The 14,417-nt window shown below is 38.7% G+C and overlaps 2 protein-coding genes and 2 pseudogenes across 5 annotated transcripts in view; 1 reads left to right on the forward strand and 3 right to left on the reverse strand.

The window, feature by feature from the left end:
* The window catches only part of LOC146454102 (uncharacterized), a 392,508-nt gene that overhangs the window by 285,000 nt on the left and 93,091 nt on the right, over positions 1-14,417 (forward strand). The gene's annotated exons all lie outside the window — the stretch shown is intronic.
* The window catches only part of LOC146454111 (uncharacterized), a 143,928-nt gene that overhangs the window by 85,739 nt on the left and 43,772 nt on the right, over positions 1-14,417 (reverse strand). The window lies entirely within an intron of this gene.
* Positions 9,061-10,172, reverse strand: LOC146454116 (uncharacterized; annotated as a pseudogene). Its single transcript, XR_014859344.1, has 3 exons — positions 10,104-10,172; positions 9,426-10,032; positions 9,061-9,159 (listed from the first exon to the last, which is right to left on the reverse strand). The product of XR_014859344.1 is annotated as an uncharacterized LOC146454116 (transcript).
* LOC146454117 (uncharacterized) lies at positions 10,584-12,658 on the reverse strand (annotated as a pseudogene).

Genomic DNA, 14,417 nt, shown 5'->3' on the forward strand with positions numbered 1-14,417 from the left:
CAAATTTACACGTATATTTTCCAGACTGTAATAGCCAGGCCAGTGACACAGACAGCTCCACCTTGAACATTTCCTTCTGGTAATTTTACTGTCCATCTAATCAATATGTGCAATATGATGATTTGCGTGCCGTTTCGCAGTGTTTCTCGTAGATGGCCTAAACATTGTAATGGACTAGAGACGACTCTTGGATTCCTATGAATTCAGTTATTTTCCCCGTTTAACTTTAAAACATGTACAATAATCTTTGCCTATCAATATCGTAGCGAACCATTCACGTGAAGATTTATTACAGGAAACTCAGTTATAATAAAAAGCCGGAAAATCGTAATAGATGTATAGCATAATAATGTAATCCATGTAATCAATGAGTAACCGAAGGGTAATCAATATTTTTAGTCGATGAGTAAACAGTCGGCATCAATTTATAATCAATGACATCGTCAATCGATGAAGAGTCGATAGACCACAAAATGTTTGTTCATCGATTAGTCATCAATTACGCATTGATCATCGCCAATATTTAATGACTAATGAGTTGATTACCCATTGATTATCCTTCGATTACTCATTGATTAGTCACGTCTGGTAGAGAGTAAGTGTCTAGGAATTCTCCCGTTCTTGTTGTAAACTTTCGCCCATGAAAATGCCTTCCTCCCGACTAGCTGCCCCTGGGTCTTCAAGGATTGGTAGCCTAAAGCTGTTGGTCACCGATTAATACCAGTCTATCAACCTTTGTTCAGTTTGACTAACTGGTCTTTTATGAGGATAAATAAAGTTATTATTAAAGCGCGAGTGAGGCAAGGGGTTCTGAATTAGGGAACAAAATCCCCACGGAGATGAGACATCGACTGAAGGTAAATGATCGTTACACAACAATATTATTTTAAATGCATTAGTATTACGGTTTTAATCATAACTACAACAAAATTCTCGAATCTGGTTGGCTATATGTAGGACAGTGTACATGCCATGCATAAGTAATTGGACAGTATATACAGTAAACGCTATTGCGCATGCTTGTAATAGGACACTTGCACTTTACCGGAGTCAATTTTCCCACGTAAAGTGGAACTTTCATGTGCGACCACCTCTCGTGAGCGATCACCTCCCATAAGTGCATAAGCTAAAGTGACTACCTATCCAAATCACCACATTTTTCCCAGTCAAAGCCCTATGATTGTAATTGCTTCTGATAAACGACCACCTCTCATGAGCGACTGTGGCCACTTTTTGAGCTAAAGGCATTATAATTTTTCATTGTTTTGACCTCTTGTGAGCGACCACTTGAACATGGTCTGATCTTCATGCTCACGGTATGTCAGCTATAGCCTGCGACCGCGACCAGAAATACGTCTGCGTTTGCAGGCTATAATGTACTACGCTACTCAGAGTTTACGAGGAACTTTTAGTGGCAGCCTATTACTGCTCGTATTGGAACAAGGAAAATGTATACAATAAATTCTCTTCGAATAAGTAGATATGTCAGACCCATTCCCGGAAGAGATCCCCTCTTGTTCGACTCTCTTAAGCGACCACCTCCAGTAAGCGGCCACCAAATCTTGGCATTTTGGATGGTAGCTTACGGGTTCGACTGTGTCAGTGATAGAACGGTTGTTCTAAATTCTCAGAAACGTCTCACTAGAACTTCATTTATTTGTCACAGCCATTTGTCTTCGGAAATTGTTATGGGTAGTATGATTAATTGGTAACAGGGCTTTGTGTCGTGCAATTCAGTAAGTGATCTATGATCTAGCTTGCGAGCAAGCTCTCTGAGGTCAGCCGTAGCCTGTGAGCAAGCTCTCGGGCAAGAGGAGGGGCGTGGAAGGGAGAAGGAGCAAGGTAGTGACATCAGCTCATGATCATCATCGGAATTTGTGCAAGAAATGACAATTGACTTCATGCAAATATTACGTTTTTTCACCAACGAGTTAGAAGAATCAAGAGACTTTACTTTCTGATGATGGCTGACAGCGGCCGGGTTTGTACGCTCCTGATTTCTCCAAGTTTCTGCCGTTTTGAAACCATACGGCAACCTCAATATAGTGCAACGAAAATGCACATTTGTTGAAAATTTCTTTTTTTCCAATAACTTTTGCGGACTGGAACTGCCTCCCTGAGGCCATTGTTTCATCAACTTCCTCAGAAATGTTGAAATATAGGTTATCGGCTTTTCTTAAATAATAGTTATGTATAACTTACGTAGTTTTCCCTATTTAATTTTTATAACATTATTTTATATTTTATTTTGTGAAAGAAATGAATGTGGAATTTGAGCTTATTTTACTTCAACTTCGAAGTTAATTTGCGTATAGTTTCCGGCTGCCCCCAAGCTTCAAATCACTTCTAATAACATTGTCTTTTCTTTCTCGTTGCAGCTGTCGCTTAGGAGTCTAGGCTTTAAAAAATGTTCCAGCTTTAGGATTGAAATACTCTTAGTGTAACCTCTGGCGAATTTTTACTGGGGGGTTTTGTTGGATTTTCCAAGTCGTGGCTCATGACAGTCTTTGATGTAGTTGCTCTCCCAGTCTGTTGTGCATTGTGTAGTCTCGTTTCAATTCACTTCGACTTTGGCTTCTTTGTTTGTTTGTTTTTTTTTTTTTTTTTTGTGGGAATTTTTTTAATTTCATATTTGTCGTCAAGCGCTAACTTGAGTAAAAACTTACGTAGAACTTGTGTATTTTATGGTCCCCAAATACCGCACCACTATCAGTTCATTGTTTACAGTCGAACCTGTATTAAGCGGTCACCCTCGGGGAATGGCTAAGTGACCGCTAAATACAGGTTGTACAGAATACATCACTTACTTGGTTAAGAAAGTTCGGCGATAAAATGGTATGACAAAGGAGAGCATGGTATTGAAACGGACTAGTAAAACATTATAACGCCACGATTGTGCAGCTCATTAGAAACTTCATTGCCTGGCACGCTATTTGTTACCATATTTAAGTGGTTATCTTTTACAAAGTGACCGTTTAAAACAGGTCAAGACAATAGAAATCAGTTCGTTGGGACTTAGTTTTGGGTGACCGCGACCGCTTAATAGAGGTGACCGTTTAATACAGGTCAGGACTACAGTAATTAAGGGAAGTAATTTTCGGGACTTTGACAACCGTGACCGCTTAATAGAGGGCGACCGCTTAATACGGTGCCGCTTAATACAGGTTCGACTGTATTTATTTGTCTTTCGGTCTATCCAGTTTATTTATTCCAGAAAAATGCGTGCTCTTTTTCTCATGAGGTAAACTGCTGCCGTTTTCTGTGTGTACATGTACTTTCCGAAACGAATGGCGTCAGCTGTATTCTATGGTGTTTATTTCATTAGCATGCTTCTGCCTTGCGAACTAAATTTTGAATCAAATTTACTTTTACAGGCTTTGTGAAGGGAAACACAACAACAGTGGTCTCACGTTTACTTCTATCAATTTGTTCCTGATGCTAACACTTTCTGTTACTCATGTTTACCGTAAAGAAAACTGGATCACTTTTTGGTCCTTTCCTTGTATTGCTAATGTCTTGTTTATACTTCTTCAGAATGTAACAATTCATATTTGCTCTTGCAACAACTTCATACACTGCAGGACGCGGCAGGTCTATTCCGGGGGTGAGGGGTGGGGGGTGAGGGGTGAGGGGTAGGGGGTGAGGGGTGAGGGGTAGGGGGTGAGGGGTAGGGGGTGAGGGGTGAGACTGTAGTTTCTTTCCCCTATTTTACTGAGATCTGAGACGCATCTAATACCCGACATTCACTAATGGAGTGTATTGTAACGTGGTACATGTGACACTGATAAGTTTCCTGAGAACTATAATTTTTACATTGTTGCTAATTTATTTGAATTTAATCAGTGATTTAATTCACACACTATCTTAGGTGCTAAAACAAAATGGGTTCCATAGCAGCCCAGAAACCCCTTTCCCTTTGTCATACTGTCTCCATATGTGACCCTCCACGCGAAAAGAGGGCTTATGGATTTCACCCCAAATAGTGAATTTTTTTCACGGTCACGGCGCGTGTATTTGAAACTTCACACTGTGAGGTGGAAATTTCACGCCGTGTTCACGCTATTCCGAAACGTTTTCACTCTGGGAGTGAATCTGAAGACTGGGAAATAAATTCACGCCGCCCGGTTACGCCGTGAAAGTAAAATTATAAAGGAGTGAAATATTTCACGCCGTGAAATGTAAACCTCGCCGTGAAACTTTTCAATGGCGTCAGAGTGAAAAATAATGAAAATAATTTACTAGGATCCGGTTACGTATCGCGGCGAGTTTAATAAACAAAATGCCCCAGTAAACATACTTCTGAAGTATTATAAAGCTTAATCCATTATTTACGCCAAAATTTCACAAATAAAACACAATATCCTTAATAATAGTGTTTTGCTTTTGTTCAGCCAGGTCAACTTTCAAGTCAACTTAAGAACGTGTTTTGTGATCATTTGCATGAAATCAACATCTTGTGATAATGTTGTCAACAGCCTGTCAAAGTTCATTATTCCATTGGTTGGTTTATCGGTAGGCGCCTCTTATCGCGCTTTAGTATGAATTGAGACGCGGTTGTTGGCAGACGTAGTATCTCAGAACTATAAACCTGTGATCAGGCTCTCAGTCTTGGTATTTTAAAAACCATTCCTGCAAAAATTTAGCGAGCGACCGCGTAAAAATAAATAAGAGCACTGCTAAAATTGGGCCTTATCACAGGTTTAATGGGGAAACCGACTGAACTTCTGTCAAGTCTGTCAAGGGACATTTAAACTCAACCCAGTTAAACTCACCCCTCACCCCTCACCCCCCACCCCTCACCCCCCACCCCTCACCCCTCACCCCTCAACCCTCACCCCCACCCCTCACCCCTCACCCCTCACCCCCCACCCCTCACCCCTCACCCCTAACCCCTCACCCCCCCACCCCTCACCCCTCACCCCTCACCCCCCACCCCTCACCCCTCACCCCTCACCCCTCACCCCCCACCCCTCACCCCCGGAATAGACCTGCCGTGCAGGACGTAATGTGGAAATGCAATATTATTTTCTGTTATAAGATAATGTTTACAAACTGTGAACTGAAAACTGAAGATCATCCTTTGAACTGGAGACAGTCTCAATGTGTTTCCATACATTGAAAGATGCAGTTGCACAAAGTGACTACAACATTACAGAAAAACACAAAGTGGTGTGATCAGGTCACTCTAATTAGGATAAAATCTACTTGCTCTTTCACAGGTAAAAGATACAAGATTGAGATATCAATTGGACAAATGACTGCATTTCAAATTTTCAATGAAAGATTGAGAAAGGTAATTCAGCTATATAATCTTCAATGTTACCCATGACAAAAAGTGTTGAATACTTCTGGGTTGTACATGTAAGTTTTTACAGAACAATAATTGTGTATACACATAGTATACCTGACCAATGTGATAAATGATAATTATAAAATCCAAATTGTTTTAATGTTACTTTAACGAAGCACTCGCTGACACATAAAAGAACAAGGTGTATACAGGGGTTTTGATGAAATTCAAAACGGTGACAAGTGAAACCAACCACTGGGGAATTTTTTGAGCAGCAATGTGAAAACCAAGAAAATAAGGGGAAGGGGGGTGGGGTTTACATTATTGTACTTCAATTCAAAGAGAGGTCATAATCCTGCCATTTCTGGTTCTAATGAATCCTTTCTTTAATAAATATTTCAGCCCTAAAACTGCCATGTTTGAACCTTGTAATTGTGTCTTCCAGTCTCACATAACCATCCTTTCCAGATATCTGACAAAGTTGCTCACATTTCCAGAGGAGCTGGTTGCAATAATGCCTCCCTGCAGACCATAAGTATGGCTTTCAAACAGATGTCTAAGGTCTTGAACAGAAAAGAAACCCAGGTCTGAAATGATTTCAAGTTTCTGGAGATTTTTATCATTATGTCCATGCTGAAGGACTTGTCTGACCTTCAAATTTGGTTGCAGAACTGGCAGTTTAAAGGAATTGTATAACTGATTTCCTGTCATCATGACATTATTATAAACTGGTATGGCATTACTGCCACTCAGTCCTCCACCTATGGATGACTGACAAATGTATGAGGGCAGTAGCCACTCAATTACATCAAGATGTTGTGTACTCGTGGCAGTTATGCGAAGAGTAGTCTGAGAGTCTGGTCTCAGTGATGGAGCTGTTTAGTTGTTGCAAGTGCTCTGACTACTCCCAGGTTGGTTTGCTGTGTGCCATGAACATGGACAACTTGAGGAACTGATGTCAGCACTGACTGTGCAGATGCCATTTTCACAGAAATTACATTTTACCAGTGCATTATTGCTGTTCCTCTTGTGCCCACGAACAGGATGTTTACATTTTCTGCAGTGAGGAGGTGCCTTGTTTGGTGAGGGTGCACTTTCGTTGTGAATTTGACTTTGGCTAAGCTGGTTGGAAGAAGTGAGTGGTTGTACAGCTGGATTAAGATTAGCAAGTTCATTGTTTAGCTGTCTGATGACCCTATCAAACTCCTCCCTCTCCATTTCTCGTAAACTTGAGATTTCAGAAGAATCTTCTTCTTGTGCTGTTGATGCTTCATCATCGTGACCAATTTGGGCTTCAGGTGCATGCATGATGGATGCGAAATGTCGAATGGCTTTTTTCGCTATCTCACCTAGCTCTGTTCCTTTTTGTTTCACGAACTCCTTACACAGTGGACATGAAGTTGTTCCATTGAGGCATACATCGTGGAAAGAGTGAAAGCAACCATGCAAGAGTCAGTCAGTGACATCGAGGCAACATGTCCAACAGTGGAGCAACACACTAAGAAAGTTGTAGAAATGCATTACCTTGCAAGGAACTTTGCAGCACGATTGAGGCAAGAATTACAACGTAGAGATAATTTCGTGTTGTTTGGAGAAACTCTCAGATACAACAAAACTTTTTGGGTAAGCTTGACGCTAATGAGTATGTTACTGTGGAAGAGTATGTTGAAGGTTCCTTTGTGAAGCACATCAATAACAATGGGTACATTTGTGGGGACACCAGCAGTCCTGTCTGTAATAAGGCTGAATGCCTAGCCCATTATTCTTTTGAAAGGTCAAACAAGGAAATTATGGTAGTTGACATTCAAGGGTGTGATCATTTCCTTTTTGACCCAGAAATTGCTTCAAGGGAAATCAAATCAAACGAGGAATTTTTTTTTGTACTGGCAACTTGTCAAGCGCTGCGATAAACAATTTCACTCAAAGTCACAAATGCAGTTGGTATTGTGAACTTCTTAACCTGCCAGCATTGAAAAGCGATTAGGTTTTACAGTGATTTCATGATGCTTGTGTCACTACAGTATATGGGGAGACAATGTAGACATGTCATCTTATACAATTCCTACCGAGGATAGCATCTTTATTTGTTATATTTGGAGCAAGTTCAGAATTGCTCACTTGTAAGAGTTACCCTGCACTGTTCACTACATGTAATTATGTTTTTTAGATCAGTACCAGGGTTTGTACACGTCTTGAAAACCCGTGAATTTCAGGAGTCCGATTTCAAGGTCTTTAAAGTAGTTGAAACTAGTTTTTGGACCTTGAAAGTCCTTGATTTTTCACTGAGCGGGATGTAAGAAGAGCAAGGACATTAAATTTACTATGTTTTACAGTACTGAGAAAAAAACATGTTGGAAATGCTTACAAAAGTGAAAAACACTCATAAAACAGAGTTCCTTGAATTTTCAAAATAGGGTCCTTGAAAGTGCTTGAAATGTTCTTTAAATTTTTAGCCTGAAAAAGTGTTCGGACCCTGGATCATTAAGTTCTTGTTGAAGTTCTATGTTTTGTTATTGATTGCTGATGCTGCTTTGTTATTGTGTAAGTATATTGAGGGTTCTTTAAGGATTTGTTTCAGTTAAGCTTAAAAAAAACAGAGGAGTGACAACCTCTAAAACCCTACTTAAAGAGACATTTTGTAGGAAGTTAAATTTTGATTCAGAAACTAGTGAAATCAATAGTTGACAGTTACCTTACGTTGGAGTTTTGGTCCACTTTTTATGTTGTGTTTATTAAATAGTGAAAAATGTAGCCTGTATTATCTTTGTCCTGGTAAAGCTGTCAATATGGAGAATATTCTATGGATGCAGGCTTTTTTCCCAATGGTGACCTTGTGTTTTCGATTGAAACTTTTGTAAATTGATGTTTTTTGATTAAAAAGGAGTTGGGGGTGGGGGAAACCCTTCTCATATCCAAGGAATTTTCATCCAGAAATGAAAATGTTTGTGAGGCTTTATTTTTTAAAAAACACTGAGTTGTGGTTATGGCCCATACCAGCTAAAAAAAAACAATAATTATAGTAATTTTTTAATTTTTTTGTATGAGCACAGTTTTTCCACATGTGTATTATTGTTGACTTTTCTTGAATCATCCTATTTTCAAGTTATATGTAAATTGCAGTTGTTTTAGAGGGAAAGGAAACTTGTTTTACAAAAAGAAGAAGATCCTTTATTCAAAATAATATGATGAAAAATTCAATATAGTTAAATTTTTATTAATAAAAAATGAGCTAACAACATCCTGACAAGAGTTATGTTGCTACTATCATATGGACAAAACATGGCCAAGTCATATCTGGTACTACAGTACAATAGAAATTGATGTTATTGTGGTAGGATGAAGAGTGCCTTAAGGAACAGAAATGCATCTACACGGTCTTCATGTGTTATTTCCTCAGTTTTGGGAATCAAGCGTTAACATTCTGCTCTAAATCTTGCATTCAGAAACTCATCATCAATTTCAAGTACACCAGAATGAGTTGCCTCTTCTTCCAGTTGCTCCTCTGAAACTGTCCAACCTACAAATAATCACGCTACAGGTGTTACTTTGCTCAACTACACAAGTGGACCAAATTAAAATTGTTTTGATTTTACAGTAAATGTATTGTGAATTCACAGAATAACCTTTGTGAGCAATGAATAATGTCTTGTGTTCTACATGCAATCACGCCCATGCTACAATTCTACCCAGAAAGGTTTGTGACTCTTGGCAGTTTTAATTTTATACTTTATTTGTGTCGACATAGCGGTGCTGAAATTTCCATCAATCAATCAAATCAAATTGTAGTGGTTCTGGTCTTTAGGCCACCTGAGTTTCTCCTTGTAGAATTTTTCAAGTCGCTCGTGCAATTCTCTCCACCACCTTTCAATCTGCAAGGTAATGTAAAGAATAAGACACTGTAGTTTCAGAAAGAGCTTTAATAAGGGTAAGGCAGATCAACAGTGAAAAGAAGGCATGACATGCCTTTTTAAAGTGAGATGTGTCTGTAAATTCCAAGTGCAATCTTATCAACTCCTTCCCCGCCCAGCAACATGGCACGTGCAGAATTTGAAAAAGCCAAATGCCCTACGGTTTGCCCGGGATATTGATGATTATGATCAAGCGTGGAATTGCCTGATACAAAATTACTACTCACTTGATTAGCAGTAGACGGCCCATAAATCACCGTTTCTGCAGGACCCACCGTGATGTTGCCTGAGAAAAGCATGCATCGTGGCCATAACACCAGTTTCCGTGCCTCTATCCATCCTCAAGTATGAGGGAATACTTTTGTTCTCATACAGATATTCGAGATACTAACGACCTATCAATCTCGGTTCCCTGTTGTTGGTCCAAATGCGAAACCATAGCAACTTCCTACTTGCAGTATCTATACTGCCATATATAGCCAGTGGGAAGGCATCATTTTGAAAACCCTTTAGTTTATTATGTCCGTCTACAGAATGAACCCAGTTTGGGCCTCTGGTCTTGAAACACTGCTTCTTTTTCTTGTTCTTGATACCAACTGCACGACTTTCAAGTCCTTCAGGATCTATTCCCTGCATGACTGCATATACCAGGTCTCTTACGACATTTAAAAGGTGTTCTTGTCGAATTCTTTTGTGCAATGCTCGGTAACCAAGAAGCTGGCCTGGTCCTGCGGGTTCTTTCCCAACAGCCTCTTTAACTTCGTCAACAGTGACATTTGTATCCGTGTAAAAAATATTGAAGTGCCGAAGCCGTCTGTCCAGAGCGGGTATGCTCTAAGCATGCCTTGGAAAGTCTCTTTTTAAAAAAAATCTAACATTTCTTTTCTCTGTATACCTTGCCTCACATACTTTGTTAAATCTTCATTCAACGCGAAGTCGTCACGCCAAGAATCGTTCCGCGGATAAGCCGCCATCTTGACATTATCGCGCAAGGGATGCTGGTATACTATGATAGCTCTAGGCTCATCGGAATTTTTATATTACTTTTATTTTCATTTTAATTTGATCTGGTTTTTTTTAGGTTTGTGTTTTCATTTCACTTTTACTTTACTTTGTTTTCATTTTTATTTCATCTGATGATTTTTTGTTTGTGTTTTCTTTTCACTTTTGTTTTCATTTTAATTTCATTTCGTTTTTAGGTTCGTGTTTTCATTTCGCTTTCTTTTTAATTCAATTTCCTTTTGTATACATTTTTTTTTATTTTAGTTTGTTTTCCATTTCGCTTTATTTGACCTTAAGTTTCATTTTTTTTTTTTTTCATTTTCAACGCTTTTACTTTTAATTAAAGTAGTATTTTATTTAATTTTTGTTTTTAATTATCTTTTTCAGTTGTTTTTCTGTATATCTGAGGCAATTTTTCCAGTGATAGCCATAGGCCTCCATAGTGCTTTGTTATAGTGGCGGCGTTGGAGGCAGGTGAACATGATCCAAATTCTGATCATTGCTCTGAAGTAGTCAGAGAAATTGTTCAGTTTAAAAGAAATGCCATATATTGACAACACTAAAGGTATATAGCTGTCCAACAGGTTGAAAAGGGCTCCACGCTCAACATCTTTGAACCTAGAGAACTTTGTCATTACAGTACGCTGTATAAGTGTCCAACCACCATACACAATCTCTGAAATCAGTCTAACTCTCCAAGGTTTGGGTTTATCTGCCAGTTTGCTCCTTGGGAAAATGGTTTCATATACTGTTTTAAAAAAAGGATGATAGGAATTAACTATATGTTCTCTGCTGTTTAGGGAGATATGAAGTGGCCCAATAGTTGGCACTATAGACAGAATAGATGGCTGTGAAGTGTTCTGTGACAGGTTGTCGTTCATAAGATTGTCAGTAGCACCAGATGCCAATGGAAATGAATATGAAGAGTGATCAGTCAAAATATTGTCATGCCCCTAAAGGGTGCCTGGAAATCCAGGATGAGAACTGATAAACTTCTTATTATAAGTGATTCGTAGATGATTTTTGACAGTGAAATTGGCAAGGCCAACCCCCTGGCTGAAAAACAATAAATTTATTCATAAAGGAAGCCAAACCAGTACTCATTATTACATCATATGCAGTATCAAGGTCCCCCTTTGACTTCTGTCTCAGCTCTATTAAATCTAACAGATGTAAATCGTCCATTTTCCTCATTGTTCGCACATTGTCACTGTCGCAGTATTAGTAAAATAAAATGTTAATTGTGTCTCTCAAGTTCAGGATTAAAAAATGCTTCTTTAAGCCAGTCAGGCATCACAGAGGCATAACTGTTACTGATGTCATGCATGGATGATGCAGCTTCAATTAATCCTTGGCATGATTCAATGTCCATACCCTGCTGGTAATGTATGCAAAGAGCTTGTTTTACAGGTACTGCTGGGACATCCTTGAACGCTTTGACAACTATAATACACATCGTCTTTGCCTCTGACGATTTATCCTCCTGTGGCCTTCTTTTTGTGTGAATGGCTGTGGAGTCTTTAATTATTAGTACTATTCGTTAGCCACTTATGCTCTGTTGCTTCAGTTATGAAATCTTCAAAAGATTTGAAATGAGACTCAGACATTGTGCACATAACATTTGTTACAGTTCTTCTGGAACAAGTATGCCCCATAATATGTTCAGTTTCAATCCTTTCTTGATTTATTTGATTGCTCCTGACGAACAGAGCATGGTTAATTTGAAGAGGATTGCACGTTTGGCTTAAGCAGAAGTACAAATTGTAAATGAATAAAACAACCCTTTTTTTGTTGAGACATTCGCGTTTTGCCGAATACCGGGAGCTTGTAATACAACCCAGGACAGTGTCAAACAACTTTGTTGCTCCTGCTGAAATGCAAAACTCTCTGAATCTGTCTGGATCATACACTGTTTTTTCCTTGTTTATTACAATTTCATTGTTAATCTTCTTGGCCATTTCGATTTCCTTTGCCATGTCATATCCTGCAGTAGGTGGGAAACAAAATGTAGTCTCAATTTCATAAAGTTGCGAGTTATGATAATTTGGAGGTGCATGAAGTCAAAGCCTCATAGTTTGCCCCCGTACGATTTTCTTTACTCGTGATTCCACAACATTGCATGATATGAGAAAGAGGTCAACAAAAATCTCATTATTTTATTAAGTTATCCAATTTTCATTCAATCTTGTTCCCAGGGGATAACGTCTCTGAGATTTGATAGATCACAGATACTACCAGTCCTACAAGTGGTTAGTTATTTGACCTGTAATAAGAGTCTTTGTCAGACTGACAGATTGTCACATAACTCCAATAATTTAATTGGTTGAAAAATAAAGTTGCAAAGTATGTGCATTTTTCATCTGCAGGTGAAATGATCAATGAATGTAATTTTAGTTCGCAAAAAAATGATTAATTTAGCCAGTGGGAGGAGGGGGTGGAACTGGACAGGAATTTTCATTCAATAGTTTGTATTATAGCAGGAAGCCCAAAAGTGTGACTAGTTTTGGTTCACATTTTTCATGCCTGCAAAACATCCATTCAGAAGCTGAAGATGTCTTGGCTTCTGATTGGATTGTATGCAAGCACAAAGAATGTGAATTAAAACTGGTCACACTTTTGGGCTCTTTGCTGTCAAGAGGCTAAGGCAAAAATGATCGGAAGAATTGCTAGCAACCCAAAGCTCAGTCGAGAAAAAGAAGAAGCGTTATTGGTTTGTATTAATAAGAGGCAAAGAGCTCAACCTGTGAACTGTAAGGGATGCAGTGAAGCATTTAGCTGTTGTGTCATTTGCCAAGGCTCCAGCTAGGATCTTGTTAGGTAGGTAACAGGCTGGTATTTCGTGTCTTATTTATTGTACCCACCCCTCCACACATGGTGCAATTCTCACCATTTAAGGTTTCAGGCAGTTTGACCAAAATAAAGCATTTGAATTTTAATGAATTATGATAACATAAACCCTTTCCTTTTGTTCAAAGTATAATTGGAAGAGTTAAGGTGGCCGAACACAGTTTGCGCTCGCTTTACAGATTCTGTTAGTGATGCTATTAAGCGCGCGCTAGGGTTGTGGTACGCAAATACGGCGGTCGATAAAGTGATCCCTCAATTTGACATGAAATGGATAATAAAGTTAAGTTTTGATCCTAAATAACTAAGTTTCTCGTTTCTGGACTCTTTTTCTTTTCTTTCCGAGAAAAAAAATCATCCACCAAGCCTTTTTGCAAGCTTTTCATCTTTGCCATGAAACCCAATTAAAGCCACGCATGCGCATTTGACCGAAAAATTGTGACTGGTTGTTTTCGTGGAAATGAGCTGTTTTCTAAGGAACCGCTCATTAGAATTTCGTGACATTTGGCATGAAAATAGTTCCCTAAAAGCGTAACTCGCCTACAAAGAGAAATCTAAATCTAGCAGAGGGTATCTTCACAAAACGTTAAAATGCAAAATCAATATTTACAGAAGATCTCTCTGTTAAAATTACATGAAAGTAGTGCAACCGTCTCAGTGTTTTGTGAGATTTTCTGGATACAAAAAATGGAAAAAATCTAATGAGTACATTTTCTAAAACTAAAGGAAACCTACTATTTATGGACGCTTAATGGTTCGCTGCGTTGCCATGGAAACGGTACTTAGCTCAACAAGACGTACAAAAATACATTCCTTTTTCGTTAGTCTTACACCATACCAATTTTGGGCGTCCAGAAATACATAGTTTCCAAATAACGTCTTCTAACAGCTGCACACTAAAAAAACTGTATTCGGCCACCTTAAACTACTGCCAACTTTTAACTTCCATATCTGATAAGACTGATTGCGAATAAGTTTAAGGTTACTTACTCTCTGATAAAATCCGTAATGTTTCCTCCAATTCTACCAAGCTCTCCTTGGATATAACTACCATCTCTTTAGTACTACCGCTATCTGACTTTTCTTTACTCGTTATTGACCTTCTGTGTTTCGGTAATCGTCCTCGCTGATTGAGATTCATGTCAACAAACTTTTAAACGAAAACATAAACTTATGTTTTTTTATTTTTCGACAAAACTGCTTAAGAGTTAACTGCACTTGCAGTTGAAGCTCTAGAAAATGTTTACAGGAAAGTAAGTACTTCAAATGTTCAATAATAACTTGAGATAGCACTAACATGATGAAATGACTTTCCAGTACGTCTGCGTTCTTCAACAGCTCTTCTGCATCATTCGCAAATAACCTTATCTTCA

This window comes from Pavona decussata, unplaced genomic scaffold (genome assembly GCF_977016875.1).
Source record: "Pavona decussata unplaced genomic scaffold, jaPavDecu1.1 SCAFFOLD_315, whole genome shotgun sequence".
Lineage (NCBI taxonomy): Eukaryota > Metazoa > Cnidaria > Anthozoa > Scleractinia > Agariciidae > Pavona > Pavona decussata.